Here is a 10,523-nt window from a genome sequence, read left to right as displayed (position 1 = left end):
AAGACTGAATGGTATTTGGAGAGGCAGGTAGCAGTGGCATCCCCTGCCTCAGGGGTTTGGCGAGGGAGAGGTGCACCCAAAACCATACTGTTATGGTTTTCCAGAGGTCCCACAGTCCCTGGAAATGTCCTTGTGGTCCCTAGAAATGTCCTCTTTCCACACACATGTGGCATTGGCTTCATGCCATGAGAGCTGCACTGGTGGCTCTACGTCCTTCTCTAACTTTAGTTCCTGGTTAGAGCTGGCAGCGCATCTCATCCACCCTATAGTGCCCGGCAGCTGGGCTCGGTTGTGGGTATAGGGTGGGTACATGGCACTGGCTTCTCTGGGGAAAAATAGGAGCTCCTGGTGAAGTTCATATCACCCCCTTGGGAGTTCATAGAGAACCTCATTTTTAGCTCACGTAGCTCTGCAGAGCACCAGGCTGTTGGTGTCCCGGTGCTCCCGTGATCCTAACACAATCATCTGTTATCAGCGCAATGGGAATACGCCAGACAGTGACCCTCAGATGAGCGGAAAAGATGAGCCACAGTCATGTTTGATTGCAGCGCTTGCACAACGAGCTCAGCTGTCAACACTGTGACTGGCAGCACGACAGGCCACAAAAACCACCAGGAGCAGATAAACTTCCTCCAGTTCTGTGGGTGACTTTCTCAGTGAGTCAACTTCTTATCACACGCTGTGCCCAAATTAAAGAGACTAGGTAGTAAACTGGGAGATTATTTTTTTGAAGTCATTGAAGAGCTAATGAATGCTTTCATGTTTTCATTGTCACATGAAATATTCCCCAAAAGTGACAATTTCTTCCTGCTGACTACAAAAACAGCTGAGAGGGACCAGCGTTCTGGCCCACCAGCATCTGGCGCTGGCTGGGATGAAACCCAGTGCTTGAGTGTATTTATTAAAAACTGTGGTTTCTTGAGAACTAGAGAAATGGCTCTCCCTAGGTGTTTTTTGAGGTGAAGAAAAAGGTCCGTAAATAATTTTGCAATGAAACTGAAAAAAGTTTAGGAACTCTTGGACAACTGTGGCCCACAGCAGGCAAGAATCACAGAGGGTGAAATGCTCCCATTACCATAGGCTTCCCCAGCAAGAATGAACCCTGACCCTTGCTGGTCAGCACTGAGTGTGTTCATCTTTGCCTGAACCACAAGAAATGCGGCTTTGTTGTGGCAACTCTCCTGCAGAAATTGGTTCTTTGATCCAAAGCCGTAACTCTTTGTCGCTTTTTAGCTCCAAAGGTCGTAGGTGTGATCCTCCCTGCTAACCAAAGTGAGCAGTTCACATTTATATATTATTTTTATTCTAGTCTGGATGCAGGCACTGCCCCAACCTTCAAAGAAAACCTTATTTCATGCCATACTTGACTGAAACCCCACGTGAACCTGCCTAACTTACTGAAAGCCCAAGTGAACTTTAATTACTTGATCACAACAATAACTTGTCTTTCATGTTAACATCTGTAAGACTATGCATCTAAACCCACTTAACCAGTACACTCCAAAACTACGTAGAATCATAGAATGGTTTAGGTTGGAAGGGACCTTAAAAATCACCTAGTTCCAACCCCCCTGCCCTCGGCAGGGACATCTCCCACTAGACCAGGTTGCTCAAAGCCCCGTCCAACCCAGCCATGAAATCAAAGACAGAAAGAAAACGCCCAGAAATCCAATTAGGCTCCATTTTAACTTTGGCAAACATAGCAATTTTGGAGACTTTCACTATGTAACAATTTAAAGAGGGTTTCACTTTCACATGACAATGCCTGTCAAAAAATGTGTGCTTCTGTTGTCATCATCTGTGCATATCCTGGTAGTATCCTTCTTCTCCCCACAAGCCAGCCCTGCCCTGCAGTGGTTGTCAGCCAAAACCTCTCCGTGTGCTTTTTTAATGTGCCTGACTCAACCTGGAAAACAGCACGAGATGAAGGTGGGAAAAGAAGTTAAAAGAGGGCTGTGGCACTGAGAAGTATGAAGAGGGAAGCTGAAAAACATCCTGGAGGAGACACCAGGTGAGACATTAGGGAATCCACCACCTTGCCTTTAATAAGCCAGGAATGCAAAGGAGCACTGTCACAGTGCAGCAATTTTGGAGGATAAGCCAATGCACCAGGAATGCAGAGCTCCCTGCTGGCTCCAAATATAGAAATTTGGCAGAAGAACAAGCCAGTCAAAAAAGAAGATAGGTAAATTGGCTAGGTGCGATCTGGGATATTTAGTTGAAACCTCAAGTGATGTAAAATTAGCCTTGCTTCATTAACGGTAACAAAATCATACCAATAAACAAGGCAAAGAGCTGTAAAGCAGGAGGGAGCTACAGTGGGGAGTTGATAAACATTAAAACTAGTGCATAGGGAAGGACACTACATGTGATAGGCTACAACAGCAAAACCAAGGAAGAGAGTCCCCCCTTGAAGAAACAGATACACCTTGAAGAAGTACTTGCATGGGTCTGGGATGGCCATTTCCTCCAGTCTCTCCAAGACACAGCTGTTTCCTCTAGCCTGACCAAGGCAGGGCCATGTCCTCCAGCCTCACCAAGGCACTGACATTTCCTCCAGTCTTGCCAAGACATGTCCATTTCCTCCAGCCTCACCAAAGCATGGCCACGTCCTCCAGCCTCACCCTGACACGGCCATGTCCTCCAGCCTCACCAATGCATGACTGTTTCCTCCGCTCTCTCCAAGGCATGGACATGTTCTCTGGCTTCACCAAGACATGGCGACCTCCTCCGAACTCGCACAGCATGGACATTTCCTCCAAGCTGTGCAAACCACTAGAGTGCAGCATTCTCACGCACAACTGCCTTCTCCAACAACCTTGCAGAACCAGATGCTGGTAGCTGGGAAACCACCTTCGGAGGCACTCTCTCTCTAGGAAAATCATTTAAACTGGCAGCCTGTGAACTGCCAGACCCAGCCCAATGCCCTTGTGTCACAGGACCCTAATGCCTGAATGCTCCTTATTGTACCAAGGCACTGGCATGAAGTTAAATCTGAGTTGCCAATGGTACCTGCAGCCCAACCACAGCCTCCTGGTCCCACCACTGTAAAAACTGGAGTGCCTTATCCTAGCCGCTCACATCTACACGTGCTTCTGGGCATTGAGAACACACACTGAAACACAAGCTGGGCTGCACGCCGTGCTCTTCGCAGGAGGGTGAGTCTGTTCCATGGACTGCTGAAGGGCAGTAAGGTGCGTGCAGGGAGAGGAGGGTGGAGAGCAAAGGAAACATGACAGAACAAGCAGAGGTTGCACTTTTATTTTATCAGACTTGTAATTAGAAAGCAGCATAAAAGCTGTAGATAATAAAACTTAACATATTATTAGCCCAGCAAGCAGTAAATTTGCAGTCTTGCTATTTCAATGATTTAACAGCACTGAAGGCAAAATACTAACCCCATAATGCATTAGAATTAAATGCTCCTCACTTGGACTCCTTCTTACTTCATTTTAAAAGTGTTTTATTACTTAATGAACTCTTGCTGTTCTGCAATTAGCAGCCCCACATACCTCTTTGTTCTGGTTGCTGCCAGGCCCAGTGGAGGTTAGCTTCCATAGAAAATCTGACTACGTGATCATAATAGCCCTAGTGACTTTTAAAACACTTCAGCGGGGTTGAGGAGTTTCAACAGCACTTTCTCTCTCCCCAGCAGCCACATCCATTAGCTACACCATCCATTAGCTGGGCTTCAAATGGGAGAGACATCTGGCACTGAGGTGGGAGCTCAGATCTTGATTGCAGCCAGAGTCGTCCCTTCTGCGGCAGCAACAGACCTTAATGTGAAGGCCCGAAGCCCCCAGAAGCACAGCCCCAGGGACCGCCAGCACCTTTGCTCTGAATGGGGCAAGAGCGTGGAGTCTCTGAGGCACCTAGCTGCAGAAGATCAAGTTGTGAAATATGTCTAGTGTAGCCTCTATCACACCAGCAATGAGAACATGAAGTTACTGTGGTTTTGTTCCTCTGCCATCACCTCCCATACGCAGGAGCTACTTTCGCTTGGGAGGCCATTGACTCAGCTCTTGGTTTGCCCATTAGAATCATAAAACTATAGAATCATTTAGATTGGAGGGACTTTTAAGTCAAACCATCAAGCTAACACTGCCAAAACCACCGCTAAACCATTGTTCCAGGTGTGTCGCAGAACAAAGAGCTCGTGGTGCCTGGGCTGGTGGTGTGCATTTCTTGGCTTCTGGTTTTGATGCAAAAAGTTCCAGTTATGGCCGCTCCTCAGGTTTCTTTTCTTTTTGGATATTGCTGCATCTGGCTCCGTCACTGCTGGGTGACTGGTGCTGGCTCCAGCACAGCTTTGCTTACTGCAGGTAGCAGTGGGGCTGCTTGCCTGCACTGCTGCTGGTTTAGCTGGGAGGACATTCTTCCTGCAGGCCAGGAAGTGAGAAAAATATTATAGGAAATAAAGAAAATCCAGTGTATTTGAGGAAATAAGAAATTCCAAGTTTTGTTTTCTTTTTGTAAAATGACAAACCAAGAGAAGAAACAAAAGCAGCAGCAAAAGCAGCACTTTGCTATTGGAACCACTGGTAGCTTCATCTTCATCAACATACAGGGGTTAGAAAGAAGCAAACTGTGAGAGTTCAGAACTCTTCTGATATTAATGACTAATCCAGAGTGATGGTGTGGGAAAATAACGGAAGATTGGCAAGGAGGATTGTAAACGCACTCAAGTGACTCACACCTGGGGTGCTGGACAACACATATATCACATTAATTGTTGCTCAGCCCTGTGTGCTCGCGAGTGGAATATCCGCACGTAGATAACGTGAGCCTGGGATGGACTCAGGGACACCTTATCTGGCATACATGAGATCACTGCCTTGGTGTTGAAGATCAAAGCGCAGTAGAAAATTATGCCTGTTTGAACCCTTGAAAAGCAGGCGAGAACTGCAAGTCAGAGCTCACACGCTGCTGCTAACAAGGACTTTCTCCCGCCCTGCGGTGCCCAGATTCCCTGCTTGTGTGCCTCTGCCCGGGAATCTCAAACTCGACCATTTCATGGTCGCTACAGCCCAGGCTACCCTTGAGATTGACACTGTCTACCAGCCCCTCCTTTTTGGTAAGAACAAGGTCCAGCATAGCTCCTCTCTTCACTGGCTCCTCAACCACTTGGAGAAGGAAGTTGTCCTCAGTGCCTCCTGGAACCTCCTGGATTGCCTGTTCCTCGCTGTGTTACCCTTCCAACAGATGTTGAGGTGGTTGAAGTCGCCCATGAGAACCAGGGTCTGTGAACGTGATGCTGCCCCTATCTGTCTATAGAGGGCTTCATCCACTTGATCTTCTTGGTTGGGTGGCCTGTAGCAGACTCCCACTATAATGTCCCCTGCTCCTGATTTCCCTTTAATCCTGACCCATAGGCTCTCAGTTGGCTCTTTATCCATCCCTAGGCTGAGCTCCATGCATTCCAGCTGCTCGCTGACATGTAAGGCAACACCACCTCTTCATTTCCCTTGCCTGTCTCTCCTGAAGAGCCTGTAGCCTTCCATGCCAACACTCCAGTCAGAGGAGTCACCCCACCAAGTTTCTATGATGCCAATGAGGTCGTAGCCTTGGAGGCGTGCACACATGTCTAGCTCCTCCTGTTTGTTCCCCATGCTCTGTGCATTTGCATAGAGGCACTTCAGCCATGTCTTCGTTGAGGCTGACTTAGCTGGACCAGTTGTAATTACTTTGCACTGCTCTCCAGGTGGCATTCCTTTGCCGTGTATTAACGGTGCCTCCCCATTGGCTCCTGTTGGTCCAGGAGCTCCTGGCTCATCTACGTAAGACTTTGAGCATGCTGCAGCATAGCCAGCACATTTCGGAGCAAATGGCTGCAGGCCCTCACCAGCACCCCGTTCCTCTACCCTTGGTACAACATCCCTTGGTACAAAATACTCAACGACCAGCCACTGCTTCCACACCAAAGAGGCCAGCACACAAAGCTGTGCCTTGTCCTCACTGTCCCCTGGAAGCTCTTTCATCACCCCAGAAACCTTGGGTCTCAGGGCTTTCCTCTTGACTTCAGCCTCAAAACCAACTTTCTTTACTCTCCAATGGGACAGGCTCAGAATACCCAAATGTCCAGCATCTTCCTGCTCAATGTCCCTTTCATTACACAGACCTTGTTAGATTATTCTTTCTCCAGCACTCAGCCTTTTTGTGGTTTGTTTGTTGTGCACAGAACTCTGTGGACATCAAAGTTGTGTCACAGTCTCCTGGGTCACACACATCTTTCATTCAGGGCTCTTAGGCTCCTCAAAATCTTCCCTGCTGCTCTGGGATTTACCCCTTCCTTTTCCTCCCGAGAGAGTCTGTTCTCCTAGCCAGAATTTTTTATTAAATCAGATGCTCAGGACACACTAAGCTTTATAATATTCCTCTTTCCATATCAATTCAGCTAATAGAGAAGTTTTAGGATCATGTTTTCCAAATGCTTTGAAGTAAGGCCCCATCGTTTCAGTCCTGCCAGAAACAACAACAAAAATAACACAGGCAGAAAATACACACAGAAGTTTAAAATGTGTGGGGTGAACTTCAGCAACATTCAAGGTCTCTTCTGATTTCTTTAGAAGCAAAAAGCAACGTTATCCAAATGCAAGTGGTTCCTCGAGAACTCCCTATTGCTCCAGGCATGGGCCTGACCACCACAGGAACATAGAAGGGTTTAGGTTGGAAGGGACCTTGAAGATCATCTCATTCCAGCCCCTGTCCTGGGCAGGGACACCTCCCCCCAGCCCAGGTTGCCCCAAGCCCCGTCCAACCCGGCCTTGAACACCTCCAGGGATGGGGCAGCCACACCTTCTCGGGGCAACCTGCACCAGGGGCTCACCGCCCTCACAGGAGAGAATTTCTTCCTCAGATCTCATCTCAATGTCCCCTCTGTCAGTGTCAAACCGTTTGCACTTGTCCCATCGCTCCACTCCCTGATAAAGGGTCCCTCTCCACTCCAGCAAGCTGCTATTTTGTCCCCTTCCAACGCAGGGAAACCCGAAACACAGCACCGTACCCCAGCTGCTCCCCGTTCTCCAGCAGCAGCGCTGCCAAGATGAGCACAAAGTGAGAGGAACCCCCAGGCTGCTCTACTTCACAATTGCACGGCCTCATGTATGGGTTAGAAAAGGCTGGTGACAGGCTGAACTCCAAGAAGTTCCTTCCTGAGCTCAAGTGCATGAACAGAGCAATTGAGAATTAGCTTCTTTGATGTGATGGCTGACTGGAAAGTGTTCCTGTTGTGCCCAGTGGGTTTTCAATGAGGTGATCTGTTGTACTTGAGAAGCACGGTAATTCTGCAGAAGCAGGTAGGAATACATCTAGGCAGGGAATAAGGAGAAGATTTTCGAGCAGCAGTGCAGGGAGGTTCTGGAAGAGGCTGCCGAATCAGAAGACTGGAATCAAAATACGTAACCAGCTTTAAGATGGTGGCCGGGGAATTTATGGAAGTGGTTTTATAACTATGAACACCAAATCACAGATTTCACGCAGTGATTCAGCCACGTACGTCTCCTGAGAGTTGTTAAACTAATCTGTTGATGTAGGTCTAATAGGAAACCCTCTGGTTCCTGGGAAGCTCAGGTGCCGTATTGTGACAAAAATTAAGAGGAATCACTCCTGGAATAACAAGCAGGGAAAAGATATTGAAGCATGGATACTTCATATCCAGTACTTGGATACTAAAGCATTTGGCCATCCCCGTGGGTGACCAGTTTCTCTTTTTCTGTAACATGACTTGACGCTTAGTCTCCAGCAGTTGGAGACAAGGTAGAGTCTGCAGGTGCTTTAGTGACCGGACTTACAGGCAGACAGACCGATACTGGGAAATTCAGTAACAGGTAATTATGTTTTTTGTCTTGTGAGATGAGTCAATCAAGATGTCCACCCTGAAATGATGACAGACACAATAATAAAGAACAAGATGGGGTGTTAACGAAACAGTGTCTAATTAAGCCATCAGGGCAAGCCATGTCTTGGGAGATCCAGTTCAGCAACTTCTGAATCACACCAAGACACGAAATCCAGGAGTGCAGTAGTTTCCTCAGATCATTTTCTCTGTGCACAAAGGTTAAAAGCACTGGACGGAGGAAAATCAAAGAGCATCCATGCAGACGTGAGGTGGGGATCATTGCGGGTATTTCACATGCTGAGCTGAGTTTCTCCACAGTGGTCCTCACTTCTAAAAAAGCTGATCTTTTTTTTTTTTTCAGACTGAAGCAATACAGCTTCAGGACCCTTAAAGACATTAAGACACTCATCTCAATGATAAACCACATAGAGTAGACAGTTACAGACCTCTATTCAGAACTGCTAACAAAACTGCTGCATACCTGCTAGGGCACCTTAGACTTTCGGGGACTTAATTACCCGATCATAGAACAGTTTGGGTTGGAAGGGACCTTTAAATGTTGTCTCGACTGAGCCGCATTTGCAAGGCCACTGATGGGCTGACAGCAGTGCAAGACCTTCCCAAGCTGCGTGGGAGATGGAGTAGCATTTTCTGTCCAGGCAGAAGGATAAGCTCGGGCCAGTATTCTTCTTTTTACTTGTGGTGTTACGTTCCCTGGAATTAGTGGTACAGCTTCAGTATCAACTGGGAGCTGAGCCAGGCTCCACCAGGCAAGAGCTGAGGAGCTGCTGAGGTCCACGTTGCCTGTGAAGCCACCTTACTCTGTGCACGTTTCTCCCATAGTTTCCCAAATGTTTCAGTAAGGCAGGTTTCACTGCATATGGCCTTTGCCTCTAAAAATAGTCTTTGTGCAATTCACATGGAAGGGGAAAGCAATTACACCTCTACTATGGGAAAAACATTCACTCCCTTTCCACAGGCTGACTTCAGAACCTCTTCGATGATAATTACCACCATTTTTCTGCTGAGGTTGCTGACAAAGAGGTGAAGTGACCTCCCTGAGCCGCTCCAGACCTGGATCCAAACCAGTGTTTAAGGTCAGGACGGCCCCACCTTCTGATCTCCAGACAGGGTTCAGGTCGTTGCCCTTCCAGCTATGGAAAGTGATTTTTTTTAGTCACTGGATGTTGCAAGTTGAGGCTGGAAATTTGACACCTAAATATTCCAGAAACCTCACTGCTTGCTTAAATAAAAGCAGCGTCTCAACACAGAGCCATGGCCTGTAACAGTCTTGGCCTTAACACCGTTCCACAAGTGCTACGTGCCTTGCTGCTCTCCAGCGCTCTAATTGACAGCCATAACAAAGGTTACTGAAGCTCTGACCTGAAGGTGTGTATTCACTGGTGAATATTACACAGATATTCAAATGCAACATTTGTTCTAACGAAATGCACTGTCTCCTTCCAAACCCAGCTCCTCTGTACAATTCAGGCCAACAGGCGCAATGATAAAAAACACTTTTTTAAGAGTTTGAGCTTTTTGCCTCTATCTCCCTGAGTTGAAGGGCTAAACTCCAGGAGTGTATCTCAGCAGAAGGGCTAAACTCCAGGAGTGTATCTCAGCAGAAGGGCTATTTTGATAACCGCGAAGCACGATGCTACCTAGAAAGCAGCCAGGCAGGTTCTCTGCTGCTGGAAAGTGTCCTAGTTCCTGCCTTCAGCAGAACTGCCACTGCAATTTGCACCAGCAGAGCAGCGGGTGAGACCTGAGTGAGGGTTAGGGCTCGGGCTGGGCTATTCCCCTCGCTAGCGAAAGCAGGCGACTAAAGCTGAGCATCTTCCAGAGCCAGGCAGGGCCCCTCCTGCCATGAGGTAAGAAAAGAAGTTGTCGGGATGAAGTCGCACTATAGGAAAAGATGTGTTCTAAAATTCAGGTGTTCCATCCTTCAGTTGCTAAATGATTATTAACAGAGGAAGTTACACCACAGCTAGAAACAGATTCTTACATTTGTGGCCCAGGAGTCCCAACAGGTGACGGGTACCAGCTCAGCCTGTTGCAACGATTGCATCTGGAGTGCGTGCTCCGATAAGAGCTCTGGTAAAATCGACAAAGATCATCCCAAGACAACCAAATATGATGAAATTCACCTCTGTGTGGGACGCGTCGTCTCCGCCGCTGAAGATAATCCTGCCATCAGAAACGAGGACTGTTTGACCTGTATCCTGATGGCTCCCTGAGATTTCAGGCATAATAGTCAGTGAGCTATTTTCACTCGATAAACTTTTTTACACGGAATAATGCTTACATGCATTATATACACTTACACGAAACTGTATATGCTACAAGCTCCCTTTATTTCACATGTAGATTGAAACACCTTTTCAAATGCCATTGGGACTGGCTTCCCAATTCCATTTGGATGCAACTAATCTTGTACACTATTAAAAAATCCCTTTACTTTTCCCATGATACATGGATATAAACTCAGCTCCCTCTTCTGACACCTTTAGATGATAGCTGGGAGCTGCATCCTCTGTACCATAGAAAATAACATGCATTCAAAATCATCTGTTCTGAAATGAAAGAATGAAATCTATGAAGATCTTCATGGGGGAAAAAAAAAAAACAACAACTCATCCAACACATTTATGGAATCACAAGAAAGTCACTTTAGAAAATTCATTGA

Source organism: Vanellus vanellus, assembly GCF_965231255.1.
Source record: "Vanellus vanellus genome assembly, chromosome: 27".
NCBI lineage: Eukaryota > Metazoa > Chordata > Aves > Charadriiformes > Charadriidae > Vanellus > Vanellus vanellus.
The sequence above is the reverse complement of the archived record's forward strand: the minus strand, read 5'-3'. Positions refer to the sequence as shown.